Source organism: Notamacropus eugenii, chromosome 5, assembly GCF_028372415.1.
Source record: "Notamacropus eugenii isolate mMacEug1 chromosome 5, mMacEug1.pri_v2, whole genome shotgun sequence".
NCBI classification, from domain to species: domain Eukaryota; kingdom Metazoa; phylum Chordata; class Mammalia; order Diprotodontia; family Macropodidae; genus Notamacropus; species Notamacropus eugenii.
In genome coordinates this window covers 229,494,090-229,510,580 of record NC_092876.1, presented here as the reverse complement: position 1 = coordinate 229,510,580, position 16,491 = coordinate 229,494,090, and the positions used below count along the sequence as shown (strand labels likewise).

The window sequence follows — 16,491 nt, the reverse complement described above, 5'->3', positions numbered from 1 at the left end:
CTTTTCCACCATCCTCTCTGTCCCTGAAATAGCTTCTACTTTCTACCTCACTTTTTCTTGTACTCCATCCCCCAATACCTGGACTGTACTCCCTCTGACATCTACCTCCGAGAGTCCCTCTCTTTCTTTGAGACACAGTTCAGGCAGCATTTCCTATGTGAAGCCTTTCCTGATCTCACAGCTTCCAGGGCCCGGGTAACACTGGCCTCCTAGCTACCCCAGTCCATTCCTTAGCTCCTGGAATTTTCTCTGACTGTTCCCCATGACTGGAATGCTCTCCCTACTCAAGTCTAATGACTGACCTCCCTGGCTTCCTATAAGTGTCAAACAAAATCCCATCTTTTATAAAAAACTTTCCCCGCCCCTTCTAAATTCCAATGCCTTCCCTTTTTTATTTCCTATTTATCCTGTATATAGCTCACTTTGAATATATTTGCTTGCATGTTATCTCCCTGATTAGACTGTAAGCTCCTTGAGGGCAGGGAAAACCTTTTGCTTCTTTTTGTGTCCCCAGAGCTTAGTTCATAGGAGGTGCTCAATAAATGTTTATTGATTGATTGATTACTTTGTATTTGTGTATTAACTTTACATTTAAGATATGTATATATTAATAATATATACACAGACACACATATCTATATGCATTTGTTATCTCCCCCATTATAATGTAAAATCATAGAGAATAAGGACTATTTCATTCTTTGTTTTTTGTATCCCTAGTGCCTACTACAGGGCTGAGTATATAGTAAGCATTTAATAAGTACTTGTTTGATTGATTGGTCATACTTTCTTGTCTCTATCAAATTTGTTCTTATGGAATGATCTAGTAAACTTATCTACACTAACATAAATGACTGATGACATTTAAAATGTTAAACTGTTGAGCAGGTGTACGGTATCTTAGAAAGAACGCAAGGCATAGAGATTAGTGACACCTGGGTTTGAATTTGAATTATAATAGACTTTAAGTTTTATATTTTATCTTATTTTTCCTTATATTGAGAATCCTGATACATACAGCTTTAAGAGTTTCTCTTAAGGTCTACCATTATGATTAAATGTATCATTGTTCAAAATTGTGGTTTTTAGTCTAGTCCTATAATTTCATCCATTCAGGGAGTTCCTAGCATGAAAACTCCATCCATTGATATAGATATACAGCTTTTCTATAACTTATGCTTGGGTGACGTAGGTTCAAAGAGTTATTTTCAAAGGATGAGAAAGTTATATTTTGTACCCATTCTCCAACATTTAGGAGTAAATATTCTCTACATAGAGAATTAAATGATAAATGTTGCAGCTTCAAAAATGAAAGCAAAACCCAACATATGGTTTACCTATGTTTTCATAAATTTTATTAAAGTTTATGATATAACTGGTGAGATCTTAGATAGATACCAAATACAAGTATCATAAATATTGCTAGGGCCTCCTCATGTATTTATAGGTAATGTCTGTCTCGGACCTCTAGAGCTCTTGTTCCTATGTCAGTTGTCAACAGGTCAATATAAGCACTAGAGTACATGTGAAAGTCATTGGACAAATTTCAATCAGCAACGAAATTTGAGGTTGCATTGTTCAGACTTATAGCTTGAAAAATTAATGTCTCACTTCACAATCTGCCCTTAAGGTTCTGGGAATGTTAGTGACTCGGGGTCTTGTGTAGCTGTGTTCATGCTCAGTTTTTCTGAATTCATGGTTTATCTTTTGGGTAACATTCTCTGCACACATTCAACATTCTTAGCACTTTCAGACTAAGGTAACTATTATTGGATTGAAGGTCTCTACTGGACTGTTTCTCATAATTAGCCCAAGGATGACATACATTTAGTAACCTTGAAAGGTGACTCTCTCAGAATGGGCACCCTGCCCAGTGCAGATGCTAATAATTATCCTTAGAGTCCCCTTGGCAGAAGGGATAGTTGTCTTTGAGAAAGAATAGGACAGGGGCGGGGCAAAATTTGCATTGTAATGATCCTTAAAGAGAGAAAGAAAAAAAAAGAAAACCTGTTGAACTTTTAATCTGTACAAAATGATTGGTCCTCCTTCAAAAGAAAGCTATAAACTCTAAACATGCAAACACAAAGAATTATATTAAACTACTTAATACAAATGTTTTATCTCCCAAGGAAGAAAATCTCTCAAACTTGGAGATGCACTATAATAAGCAATAAGCAATAAATTGATCCATTCCTCAATAATCTGTTTACTCTCAGTCATACTTTGGTTCAACTTCTGTTTCCCCGCGAGGGTTCTTTCCTTGTAAATTACTTTGTAATCACCAGTAGGTGTAAGTCCTTGGCCTCTCTAGAGGAAACAGATTTGATATACACTGCTGTTTAAGTTGAATTTAACTAGCTAGAAAAAATTGTAAATTCTAATTCATTGTGTTTCTTCTTTACTCAGATCAAATTACTTAGTTACTTGGACGTTTTTCTGATTAGGTTAATGAATGCACAAACATGCGCATTTGCCACACAAAAGGAGTAATGTTATTTTTTTCTTACCCTACCCCAAAGGATACTTCAGTATCTGAATGTGTGGTATATGTGCACTTGGGTTTGGACATTTACAAGGCCTTTTTTGAGCTGGGAGTGGAGAAAGGGTAGGGCACTGGAGAATTTCTGGACTATTAGACATAGTGTGCATCTTTCAACTGGGTGTATCTCTTAACTCAAAAAACTAATGCTGGTAGTAAATTCAGACTTCAGAAAAGGATAATTGGAAAATATACATAATATTCTTTTGCTTTTCTTTCAGCTACCAAAATTAAATTTTACTTTTAGTGAACTTAAACTTTATACAAGCAAAAAAAAAATAGTATTGATCATCCTTGCCTTCATGCTTTTAAATATAAGACTTTGAGAGGGTCTGATATGATGTATCTAACCTGGCAGTGAGGAAAGTCTGAGCTCAGGTCCTGGCTCTGACACATACTGTTGATTTGACCTCGGGCAAGTTAAGTCCTCTGAGCTCCACGCAATTCTCTGAGACTATAAGTTGCAGAACAATTACCTTTCTCTATAAGTGGAAGGAAATTTTATCCTGAGTATATATAGTTTCATCTTTAAATGGTCATTAAAGTCTAGAACTGAGACAGCAGAACATGTAAACAGCTGATTTGTTTGAGATGCCAACAGTCACATATTTCAGTTCAATTCAATATCCATTCTTTAAATACCTACTCTGTGCACAGAATGCTAAATATAGTGGATACAAAGATAAAAGGAAATAGTCCTTGCTCTCAATGAGTTTGTGTTTTACTTTGGGGATGAGGGTGGAAGAAAAAGGATGAAATTAACCAACCAATCAACCAATGAGCATTTATTGATCTCCTGTGGTGCAATAGAAAGTCTGCTAGTGGCTGAGGATTCCTCTGCCATCAAGGATTTTACATTCTCTGGGAGATATGGCAAGGGTACACACAAGTAAAGGATAAAAATAGGATTGGATTCATGATTTCTTTGATATAGGGAACTCCAGAGTGAAGAAACTCTGTTACTGATGAAGGCTAGCACCTCTTTGCAACTTAGGATTTTAGAGAATTGTATAGAACAATGCGGGGGAAAGTGCCCCTTGCCCAGAATCATATACCCACTATATGTCAAAGGTGGGATGTGGCCCAACCTCTTCTTGGTTGCAAGGTCAGCTCTCTAACCACAACACCATAATGCTTCTCATGCACCTATAAATATATGTAGAAAAAATAAATGCAAGGTAGTAAGATAGGGAAGACACTTGTTCTTGAAAGGACACAGAAGGAGGCTCAGGAAACACTTTATGTATAGTATAGTGATGTGCAAATTAGATGGGACAGCAAATGATTTTGATAATGTTTCATTTTGTTACAGTAATAGTCATACATGCATGTTTCTACTCACACTGGGCCAATCTTGACAATTTGAAACTAGATTGAATGGTTTCCCAACCTTCAGTTAGTTCTTTGTCAGTTGAATGATGGATTGCATATCATATTATATCACGTTTTGTTGCTCTTTTGTTGTATTTTTGATTCTCTAGTTTTTAGGAATGGATATTCTTCCTCCCTTCAAGGGCTAGTAAGGAGACCTTTTTGTCTTTTCAAAGAGCCAAGCCCCTCATAAGGTTGGCTAGAAGCAGGTAAGGGAATCTCTGCACGGGCTCTCTGCTACCCCTGTTACTGTAGTATTTTTGGAGCCAAATACGGTGAACAAAGAAGGCAATCAAACTATGTGATATCATTTTGTTTAAAAATCAAAATTATGTCAGAAAAAGTGCCCTTTGAGCTGGGTCACTAGACCGCAATACATAGCTTGTAGAAGAAAAGCCTGGTATAAGGAAGGGTTTTGGGGGAAACGATAAGTTCCTTTATACCAGCAGACTCTGACAGAGTCAAAGTGCACATTTCATTTTCTATTGATGAATTTTTTGGGTGATAGGGGACAGGGTGAACCAGTAAGGAAAAATGAGTGGAAAATGCTATGTTTTGGGTCTCAGTTATGGGAACTAATCACCGGCTTTTGATGTTATGAGTTCCTGGGGACTGATACTTGTCCAGAAGCTTTTGGTTGCTTCTCTGCTGGTTCTTGTGGATAAATGTAATACAAGCTCTTCTGGTTGCCTGAACTATTCCATATAATTAATATCAAACAATATTGGACCCTAAGGTGGGAAGAAAGTAATAGAGATGAAGGAGGTTGGAATATTTCCCTTTTACTGCCAATAATACCACTATCCTTTTACTCTCCTAGGATCAAAGTCCTGATTTGTTACCCACAACTCCGCACTCTAGATCATTCCACTTATCCAATCTGTTGTCAAATTTCCTAATTTCTTTCTCTACCCTAACTTTTGCATATGTCCTTCTCTCTCCACCTAATACAGTCATTACCTTGTTCAGGCCATAATCTCCTCTTTCCCATACTATTATAATGATCTTCTAATTGATCACCATTTTTCAAGTCTTTCCTCATTCCAATCCATCCACCCCTCATCTGCCAAAGTGACTTTTCTAAAGTGTGGTCTGACTAAATCTTCTCCTGCTTAATAAAATCCATTGACTCCATATTAACTCCCAGAGTCCTTTGTTTTTCATTTAATCTCACATTCTCCTCCTCTCCTCAAACTCTATGATTCAACCAAAGTGACCTTTCTGGTCCTTGGACAGGACATTGCGTCTTCCATATCTGTGCCTTTGTATGTATCTCTCCATACTTGGAATTAATTTACTCCTCATTTCCAACTCTTAGCTTCCTTTAAGACTCAGGTGTCACTTCCTTGAGAAAGATTTTCATGGTCCCTTCAGATGGCATTAATATTCTAAAGTTATCTTCTATCTATCCTACATTTATATTGTGTATTCTGATTTATATATGTAGTCTTCCTCATTAGAATGTGAGCTTCTTGAGAGCAGGGACTGCTTTTTATTTCTCTTTTTATCTCCAGAGATCACTGAAGTGCCTGACGCGTAGTAAGCAAGTATTAATAAATGCTTGTTGATCAAATGTTTGATACAATTTTATTGACACCTGTAGACTGACTCAGTCAATTATCTTTTGTTTTCCTCATACTTCAAAAGCCATATCCACAGCTTCTTAAAAGAGATTCAAAGCATGATTTAAAAAAATGCAAAGTTTATTTACCTCTGACTCTGATTGACTCTAATTACCTATGACTCCTATACTCTGATACAAGGAGATTTATCTTCCTTCTCTTATGTTGTCAATTAGAGCTTTTCCAAAGGTGTGAATAAAAGCCATGGAATATTTCATTCTATTTTATTTTTCCCAATAAATTTCTATCCTCTCATAGTACATTTATCACAGGGTAAATGAGAACTTTTTGCTTAGCTCAATAAAAGGTCTCACTATGAACCCTGAAACCACGTTAGCCACTGGAAATCTGGTCCTGTATCTGACTACCCAATCACCCATAGCTCCTTTTCTTCCACAATACTCTTCTCCCCCTTGAAAAAAGTAATTTAACAATCAGGTCACTATAAAACAACCACTTGTCAGTCAAATATTCTGGGCTAGTTTTAACCTAAGGCAGTCCTGTAATTCAGGCTTGGGAATTAAAATATATTAAGGTACTCATGTAGCATAACAAGAGATTAAAATGATATAATTTCTAAAGTTAAATGTTATTCCCCTCTTTCTGCACAGCCATCACAGACACTGCCATTGCTGAATCAGGAAAGTGTTCTTCAATGGGGTCTATAAGCATTCTGAAAACCTCTAATACAAGTTTCCCCAAACTGGACCTTTTATGCCTCAGCCAGCAAGGAAGCCAAACAGCTTCCCTGTTCTGTTTAGAGAGTGAATCCACCCAATGTAAAATAGATATAGTTCCTACTATTTTAATCAACAGACAGTTATTAAGGACATCCTTTGTGCCAAGTACTATGCTAAGCTTTGGGTAAGATACATATTTTAGATAGCACTTGAGCTCTGCTCTCCTTGAGCTTGACCTTGGGACTTGAAGATATTTCATGATGGTGTTATGATGGTGTTAGATGCTAGATCTATCCAGGGCCTTTGATGTTTTCCTTAAAGAAAATGTTCATGACACACATAGGAAGATTCTGAGTGGTGTTTAGCCTCTTTATTTTCCTTATCGTTTACTATATTTTCCAATATAGAATTCACCATTATCTCCTGGACCCACCTTCATTTTGACCTTGTCAAATATCATTCTTTATTTTTCCTTAGTTTAGAGCACTTCATTGAGTTATTCATGGAATTTCCAGACTTATTCATCCTGTTCTTACAATCTTCTGTAATGGATTTTAGCATATAAGTCATAATCAGCTTCTTAGTGGTCTGTTTGGTTATACCACCGAAGCATTGTAAATTTAGATATTTTATGAAATGATGTTTCTTGTTGCTTTTGGGCATATGATGAAATCAGTCCCATCAGTTTCTTTATTTGATTCTCTAGTGAGGACCTATGAAACATCTTTCCATTTAGCTAAAATTAGTCTTTAAAATCTTCTGGTTTCGTTTATATGGCTGGGATTCAGTTTTGACAATAGTGAATCAATTTGTTGGTCCTTAGAAAAAGTTCACACATAAAGAGGAATAACAACTAAATAGTGGTGAGGGTCTAAAAACTGTGATTCATGGCACTCATTGTCTCCTTTTCTGTCCCTCCACAACTTTTACTGCTTAAGAAGAAGGGACTACCAAAGAAGACATGAGAATCCACCCCCTTCCCTTCTTTGCAGAGGTAGGAGGCTTTGGGTGTGGAACATCCATGGTTTGGATTTGGTTGATACATGGAGTAGTTTTGATGGCTTGTTTTTTCCCTTTTTTAATTCTTTGTTATAATGGATGACTCTCTGGGAGGGGCAGGAAAAAGGGACATATTGGAAAATGAAGATGGTGTACAAAGAGATGTCAATAATATTTTTAAAACTAAATTAAGTGATGGATTGAATGATCAATAACATTTTCTTCAAAAACTTTTTTCAAAAGCATGTTTTAAAGAGGAGGTGACAACATAAGATAAACATATACCTTGTCCCCCAAAAGTAATTACCACAATAGCCAACTTATTGGTGATTTTCCTTTTTGTACCTAGGCTGAAAGGCAGACACATTCTGTTTCTATGACCTTTCTTCTTCTTAGAACTTGGCAGAGTTTGTTCTTCCCTGGTATAGCCTTTAAGAATCCAGGGTCACATCCATCCCATGATTAGAAATAGGTTTTTGTGTACAGTTATTAATGAATATTTATTTTTAAAGTTGTATAAAATATTGACAAATAAAATGTAGCAACATAAAAAACACATTTTTCATTATCACTGAGTTGGCTTTATATCAAGAATGCAAGGATATTTTAATAGTAGAAAAACAATAAAAATAACCCCTATCAACAAGAAAAACAGTGACAATTCTATGATTATATCACCCAATGCCCAGAAGGCCATCAATAAATAATAACATTTATTTATGTTATAATTGCTAAAAATAAAAATATAGGAAAGATTTTTCTTTATTATAATAAAATGTATCTTTGTTTACATAGGTTGGTTGAAAGATAGCCTTATTTTCAATGGAGAAATATGAAAGACACTCCCAATAAAAGTAAGTGTAAAGCAAAATTGGAGGAGTATCATAGATTTTTAGAGCTTCAAAGGACCTTAGAGATTATCCAGTTCAATCTCCTCCTCTGAGATTGAGGAGTGGAGGAAACTAAGGCAAATGGAGGTTAAGTTATTTGCCCTGGGTCACCAATTAATTAAGTGTCTGAGGTCCTATTTGAACTAACTGGAGTCCCAGCATTTTACCCATCAGGCCAACTAGTTCACTCGGAAAAGTCTCCATCTGGTTGCTTGCACTGGTTGAATTCATATTTCATTTGGTTTGTACAACCATGTTCTCAAGGATATTGATGTATAAGACTATTGTCCCTACACTGAAAGCCCCCAAACTGCTGTGATATTCTAGTTTACTTGGATCCTGTGATTTCCACAGGGGCTATTTGCAGCAGATGCTGGTAAATGTTTAACAACTAAGTGGGGGTGTTGTCAAGTGTGCATGACACACTTTTAAATTTAATTTGCATTATTAACATTTTTTCCATCACTTTCTTAAGTCTACATAATCAACAAAACAATACACCAAACCCTAATAGCATTAGTGTGTTTCTGAGGTGAAAATGCTCATCCTGAAAATTTAACAACTGGCTCTCCTGAGACTTGTTTGCTCCAAGGCACAATGGGTTTATTTCTATGACCTGTAAGGAAATAATCCAGATTGCTATTTGAGGTTATTTTCCCTTCTCTCCTTCTTTATGTCCATTGTTCTCTGATATTACTTCTCAATAAAGCTGCAAACACATAGGAGTATTTGGGGATACCTGGCCCCCACATAGTATTCCCCTCATTCTCACACTGAATTGTTATTCATTTCTAGGTCTCCATTTATTAAAGATTCCTATGCAGCATTGGGTTTCATTACTGTTATGGGGGAGGGGAAATTCATTCCATACACTTGTGTCTGTTTATCTTTTTTCTCCTTACTTATCCTGACACTTTTCTTGTGCTTTATGGTGTAGGCATCAGTGGGGCTTAACTTTGACAGTTACACCAACTAAAGAGGGCTCTCCTTTCTTAAGGTCTGTTCAATGACCAATCAGTCACACTTTGACATCATGGATGTATTCAGATTTCTTACAACTGGAAAAATTTTTACTTTGGGTTTGTGACTGTTCTGAACTCATTTGAGCATGCAAAAATTGAATGTTGCCTATGTGGTGAACTGTTACATATTCCCTTTCATTCTGCAAGCTTCTTAATTACATGACCAGTGTGTTGATCACCTTGGTATCCCCACAGTCCCTAGCATAGGGTTTTGTGCTGGGGTTGGAAGCTCAATTCCGTGTGGGCGGTCTCGGGCGGGTAAAGGTGGGAACTTCTAAATCTTAGAGTTCTCACGAGGCCCCCCAGGAAACGACTGGGAATCGAGGTGAACCGAGCTATCTCGTGTATTTCTGCCTCTTCCCGTGAGAAACGTGATGGGAGAGAGTTCTCCCCGCCCTCGAGATTGTCCCGGATCTGGGCACACCTAACAGGCACGGTATTCAGATGCAAACTATGCGGCTGGAGGGCTTAAGTAGGGTCAGGAAAGCCTGAAAGCTCCCTTGGGCGGAGGGGCCACGTGTGAGGACACAAGGCTCCGCTTTTCCTCTCTCTTCTCTCCCCTCCCCCTCTCTCCCCACTTACACTTCTACTTCCAATCTCTTATTGTAAGATCTTTGCCTCCTTGGGAGATCTTTCTCTCTCCCTCCTAAGGAAGAATTCCGCTGCACTTGTAACCAGACCCTGAAATAAAGCTCAACCCTTGTTCGACTCTGGAACGTCCTTTCTCTCATACGAGCATCCGGCTTGGCCAGCCGAAGACCTCGGGAGGTGAGGTAAGAAGACTCGGGTAGCCCACAGGCCTCTAGGCCTGGCAGTTTTGTATGTAGTAGAGGCTCTATAAAAACCTGCTTGATGGATGAATATCTGAAGATACTTTTTAACTAAGTAAAAGCCAATAAAAACCACCACTTTATTTCCTTTAAAAACAGAATCAGTAATGCTCCTTGGTTCCCAAACCAAGAGTAACCCTAGTCAGGTACAAAGAGTCTTCACTTAGATGTCAAAAAAGTTGAATTCCCAAGATGCCACTCCCTCATTCAGAACTCACATCAGTGTACATCAGCAGTCAGAAGGTCACTGAGATTAATGGTGAGTCATTAAATGTCACAAAAGCAATTTTGTATGTAATATAAAATGTAATATAAAGTCAATTTAAAGAGATGGCTGAGAAAATAAATGAAAGCATAAGTCTGGAAGTGGCATTTCATGAATTGAATTCCTTAGAATAGTTAAACTATGAATTTAAAAAGTAGGGACCTTGTGATTTAGCCCAAAATTTCTACCTTTTCTTTCCTTCTAAGTTAGTGATAGTAAAATAGTCACCACTGACGTCTTAATTACGAACAGTATTTAACTTGGGAACATGAAATCATAGCCAGCTCTGGACTTTGGATAGTAGCTTAAATTCTATCAGTATAAAGCACATAACATCTCTATCAACAGTATGTGTTCAAGGATCCTTAGTCTTATGGGCATGGTAAAGTTTTGTACGTTCCAAGCTATTTCCCAGAAGATTATTCAGAAAGTTAGGACAAAGATTTAATGTTTGCTTTTTTTTTAAGATACAAAATCTGATACAATAGAAAAACTTTTGCATGGACAATCAGAACCAGTTTCTGGTCTTAGTTCTGTCACCATTTGTAGGATCTTAGGCAAGTCATTTAACCTCCACTGGGACTCAATTTCCTTATCTATAAAATGAGAAGGTTGGACTAATTGATTAATAGGAGTCCTTCTAAGTCTAAGGTTCTATTATCCTATTCTGCATAATTACTTCCATTCAATTTCTGGCTATTTCTCCTTTTTGATAGCAAAATAAGGTTCCCCATCTTAGATCATGAGAGATTATATCAATTAAAACCTTAAAACTAGGCATCTTAATGAACTGTTGTGAATGTGATTGATCAGATAAATCATCAGTAGTGGTAATAGCTATAGATATACTGAAAGTTTCTTTTATCCTTAACAAAAAAGATGTAGAAACTGGCCTTTCTCCATGAAATGACAATGTTCTTTTTGCTGTATTTTAAAGCTCATTCCTTAAATGTTTTTCTGTTTAGGTTTGTATTGCCCAAAAGACCATTTTTATTACTACACTAGATGTTTTCCTAAAGATCTAAGTAAAACTGATTATTTTTTGCAAGTTTGTAAGTTTTAACAATGTACTGAGAAATTTTGCTATTTAAAGAAATCCTACAGAGGAGTTTGCAGGAGGGAAAATGGTAAATCTTGATTACATAACATTTAAAAGTTTTTGCCCAAACAAAACCAATGCAGTCAAAATTAGAAAAGCAGGAACTTGGGAGGGGAGAAATCAGAAAATTTATTTGATAAAGATCACATTTCTAAGAGATACAAAACAGAGTCAAACTTAAAAGAATAAGAACCATTCCCCCACTTAAAAAAGGTTAAAGACTATGAATAGGCAGTTGTCAGAGAAAGAAATCCTAGCTATTAATAGCCATATGGAAAAAAATTATCTAAATCCCTATAAATGTGAATTAAAACAACTCTGAAGTATCATCTCACACCCATAAGATTGGCAAAGTTTACAAAAAAGAAATATTTCAAATTCTAGATGGCTTTTGGGAAGTGAACTTGTTCTGACATTCTGGAAAGCAATTCTGAAATATGCCTCACAACATATTAAATTTTGACCCAGTAACACAGCTACTAGAGATATCTGCTAGAGATCAAAGAAAATGGAAAAGGGTGCATATGTACAAAAATATTTATAGCAGCTCTTTTTGTGGTAGCAAAGACTTGGAAACTGAGGGGATTTTTTATCAATTAGGGCATAGCTGAACAAGTTATAGCATAGGAATATGATTGAATACTATTGTGCTATAAGAAATGATGAAGGGGACAGTTTCACTGTAACCTGGGATGATTCACAAGCACTGATGCACTGTGAAATGAGCAAAACTACAAAAAAGCATTTATACAATGGAAACAACACTTGTAAACACCAACAACTTTGAAAGACTTAGGAACTCAGATCAACACAATGACCAACAACAATTGTAGAGGATTCAGTGTAAAATATACTGTCTACCCGGAGACAGAGAGCTGATGGGCTTAGAGAAAAAAATAAAGCATTTTTAAAAATGAGGTTAATGCAAGATTTTTTTTTTTTTGCTTGGCTATCTATTGGTAATATTTTGTTCTTCTTCCCTTCTTAGTAGTAAGGAAGGGTAGAGGGAAAAATTCAAGTTCAGAATATAAAACTGAATAAAAAGAATGAAGTCCTAGGTGAATTTGTGGCAAAGTGAAGAACTGATTTGTAAAAACATAATCACCCTCTAATTTGCTTTGTAGTTCCAGATATTAATATATTTTATTTGATTGAAGTGGAGTCAGTCCCATAATGATAATAGTACCAAACTATTGAAGTATTAAAACTTAATAATGGACAGTTTATCAGGGTCTAGAGGGTCTCCAGAATGGTTTGTGTTTCCATATTGCTTTTAGTTTTCTCAATCCATCTCTGGGTATATTTACAGTATTACAGATTGAGAGCTAAAAGGGTTTTCGGAGACTCTCTGGTACAACCCCTTCTTTTTACAGATGAGGTGGCCAGAGAGGTGAAGTGACTTGAGAGAAGGCAGAATTTGAATCCAAGTCCTCTGACTCCACATCCAATGTTCTTTGCTTCTCTCTAATGCAGACTAGGAAGAATTTATTTATTTATTTTTAAAATTAATTTATTTGTTTTCAGTTTTCTACAATCACTTCCATAAGTTTTAGATTTTCTTCTCTTCCCTCCCCATGATGGCATGCAATCTTATATGGGTTCTACCCATACATTCTTATTAAACACATTTTTACATAAATCATTTTGCATAGTAGAATTAAAATGAATGGGAGAAACCATGAGAAAAACCCAAACAAAACAAAACATAACACAAGAGAAAATATTCTGCTTCATTCTGTGTTCCAATTCCATAGTTCTTTCTCTGGATGTGGATGGCATTTTGTCTCGAGTCCTTTGGGAATGTTTGAGGTCCTTGCCTTGCTATGAATGGTTAAGTCTAGCAGAAAAATTCCTTGAGCACTGTGGTTGTTGCTGTGTACAATGTTCTCCTGGTTCTGCTCCTTTCACTCAATGTTAGTTCATGTAAGTCCTTCCAGGCCTCTCTGAAGTCTTCCTGTTCATCATTTCTTAGAGCACAATAATATTCCTTTACATTCATATACCATAACTTGTTCAGTCATTCCCCAGTTGATGGGTATCCCCTTGATTTCCAGTTCTTGGCCTCCACAAAGAGAGCTGCTATAAATATATTTGTGCATGTAGGACCCTTTCCCATTTTTTACAATTTCTTTGGAATACAGCCTACAAGTGATATTGCTGGGTCAAAGGGTATGCACATTTTTGTAGCCCTTTGGATGTAGTAGGAAGAATTTATTAAGGACCTATTATGTGCCAGGCACTGTGTTAGGTGCTGGGGATACAGAATAAAGAAGTCAAAGCTTTCAGAGAGCTTACATTCTTGGGTGGAGGGGCAAGAAATGTATGTTAAAGTTCCTGATACCCTCTAGTCCAGTGCTCCTTAAAGTTTTTCCACTCCTGACTGCTTCAGCACTTCTTAGGTTCTGTGAACTGGTTTTAAAAATATTTTGATTACTATATTTCATTACAACTGGTTTTCTTTGTAGTCTTCTTATGTATTTTATTTTATGCATTTAAGATTTTTTTCTGATTAGGAGCCCATTGGTTTTTCTCAATTGCCAAAGGGGTTCATGACACAAAAATAGTTAAGAAATCATGCTATAGAAAAAATAACATTGATTCCTCTGAGAGACATTGTATTGTGGCATGTAGAGTTGACTATTTTTGAAAGAATTCTTTGTATGTGGAAATAAAACAAATGTAAACCATGAAGCTCCATTGACCCTCCTCCTTCTCCCCCATACCTTTGGGTTCTAGAGCCCATGACTTTGATTGGTTAGCACAGTATCCTTCACACATAAAGATATTGGTACAGACACAACCATTGCCCTGTCAGTAGGTTATGCATGCACTTTAGTTTGACTTTACAGTAGTCTTGATGGCTCTACATTTCTCTTGTTTTGAGTGGGAGGGATATGCAAGATGGCGGCAGAGCTTAGGAATGGAGAAGTTAGTGGGTGTCTAGGTGGAACTAATTGGTTTTTGTATATATTTCAAACTTTTAACACTAATTTCCTTACCATCTTATATTTCATTGCATCCTGACACCTACGCCAGAAGAATCTAAGACCTTTTTCAAGATCTCCATTTACATTCAGATGACTTAATGGAGTTCATATTCATTTAATCATGTTTCTTTTTCCTTCAGCATACTTTTTATTTTATTTTTTGGTGTGGTGCTCTGTGTTTGGGGATTGGGCTGTTGGGTGGGCGAAAGGTGGGGTGTGTCCTACATTTTTGCCCCCTCCTTAAAATAAGTGTGCTAAAGCTAATTTGTTCTTCCAGGAACCTATTTCTTGAAAGAACCATGAAAAGAATGTAAGTTTTTTTAGTTGGATTTTAATTTCTGTTGGCTAAAACAGTTATAATACAGTATTGCCTTGCCCTAACTGGTCCATTGTTTCCTAATACTCTTTAGTAATTAAGTCCTCTTATCTTTACTTTACATCAATGTTTTCATTTGACCCTGAGTTGTCTTTTCCATATACATTTCCAATTTTCTTTTGGGTAGCCATGTGAATTCTTTTCAGGGAATTGTAGATTAACTGAAACTAGTTTGTAAAATCCTGTAAGAGCTTTTAAAAATCATGCCTAGTGCTTCCTTAATATAATATGAAGTAGTGAGATCCACACAAGACTGTGACCCATTATTCATTGTTATATTTTCTTTCTTCACTTCTAAGGATATAGATTGTCATTTCAATGCAATGTACAGTCTAGAGCACATGAAGCCATTATTGGTCGGATGTAATTCAACTTAACCATATATAAAGCATCTACTATATTCAGTGTGAGTATTGTAAGCGGTCAATATTAAGTAACACATGTATTTATAATTGATTGCTGATACCTAGAAGATATAGCAAAAAATATTTTTGCAAGTTTAAGAATAAAATATCCTTGGGTTGTTCAATCTTGACATTCCATCTTCTGCTCCAATGCTGTCTCCTTTACCCAGAATTCAACCTCTCCTGGTTTCTTCTAAGGGGCAGCTATGAAGAGAAGAGGCAGAGAGGAAAAAGGAGCATTTGAAAATACATATTTTCAAAGTAAGAAAATTTGCTATCTAATATGGGCAAAATATTTACATCTCTATATGGGCATTATCTCCCTCTAAATGAGTACCTGAAAAGGCCAGCCTAAAAAGGCCAAGGTCTCCCTGGGCCATCTCCAGTCCTCCTGATGCACTGATGAATATCTGGTCACTGGACCCAGATGGCTCAGGAGGATAAAGTGAGGTTGGTGACCTTGCACAGCCCTCCCTCACTCAAAGCAAGGTCAAGTGCAAGTCGTGTCATCATTTCTCTGATGGTCTTCTTCCAAAAGGAAGGACGAACATAATGGGCAGCTCATGTGTCTCCTCTTCCAGGAAGGCTTTCCTGATAGCTCCCTCCATCTCCAAGTTATGCTCCTATTTATCTGTACGCTTTTTGAGGGCTTGCCCCTCCCAGAAGGCACTGCTTATTGTTCGTTGTGACTTGGAAGCTCCAGCGCCTGGCACATAGTAGGCATTCAATAAACACCTGTGCATTGGATCGGACTGTACCAGGAGTAAATTCATTTTAACCAGTTTTCTTCAATCCTTTTGCCCACAGGTCAAGTACCTGGCCAGGAGCTCCTGAATGGGTTAATAGGTCTCATTGCGGTGTTCAGAATGGGAAAGGAGCTGCCGGTAGTCCAGATCACTGCCTCCCAGGGCTCGGAAGGGCTGGGAGCCAGAGCTCAAGCTCCCCAAGCAGAAAGGAGGGCTGCGATTAGATTAGGGAAGGTGGGGAAGGGATCCTGGCAGGTAGACAGCGCCGGAAAGTTACAACTTAGGTTATTTTTTAACAGGCGACCTAATAAAAGAGACGCCTTGAGGTTGCTTCATCCTCTGCCACTCTCCCAGACCTTCATTTCCTCATCCAGGAGGGGTCGGGTCTGCGGCGTTCCGGACCACGTAGCCCGGCCAGGGTTCGAAGCCCCCTCCCCCTAGGGATCGGGCCGGGGCGGGGCCGGCGCACATCCGACCCCTCCCTCTCACCTCCCTGCGGGCATCGGAAGGAGGGGGCGGGGTGAGATCTGGAAGGTACTAAAACTAACCCCATAACCGAAGAAGAAAACGAAAAAGAAGTCCTTTGCGCTGCTGCAGCTCGGTGAATGGAAACTTCTCCGTCCTAGCTCCCCCGCCCCCGCCGCGATGGCACGGACCCAGC

General features: G+C 37.6%; 1 protein-coding gene across 4 annotated transcripts in view; it reads left to right on the top strand.

Moving 5' to 3' along the window:
• The first annotated feature begins 16,196 nt into the window (after nt 1-16,196).
• Nucleotides 16,197-16,491, top strand: part of STK39 (serine/threonine kinase 39) — a 320,433-nt gene continuing 320,138 nt past the window's right edge. The window contains exon 1 of one of the 4 annotated variants that reach the window (XM_072612215.1): nt 16,197-16,364. The gene's annotated coding sequence lies outside the window, so the exon portion shown is untranslated. Of the gene's footprint in view, nt 16,432-16,491 lie in introns of all 4 variants that reach the window. The other 3 variants (XM_072612214.1, XM_072612213.1, XM_072612212.1) reach the window with 3 other exon arrangements.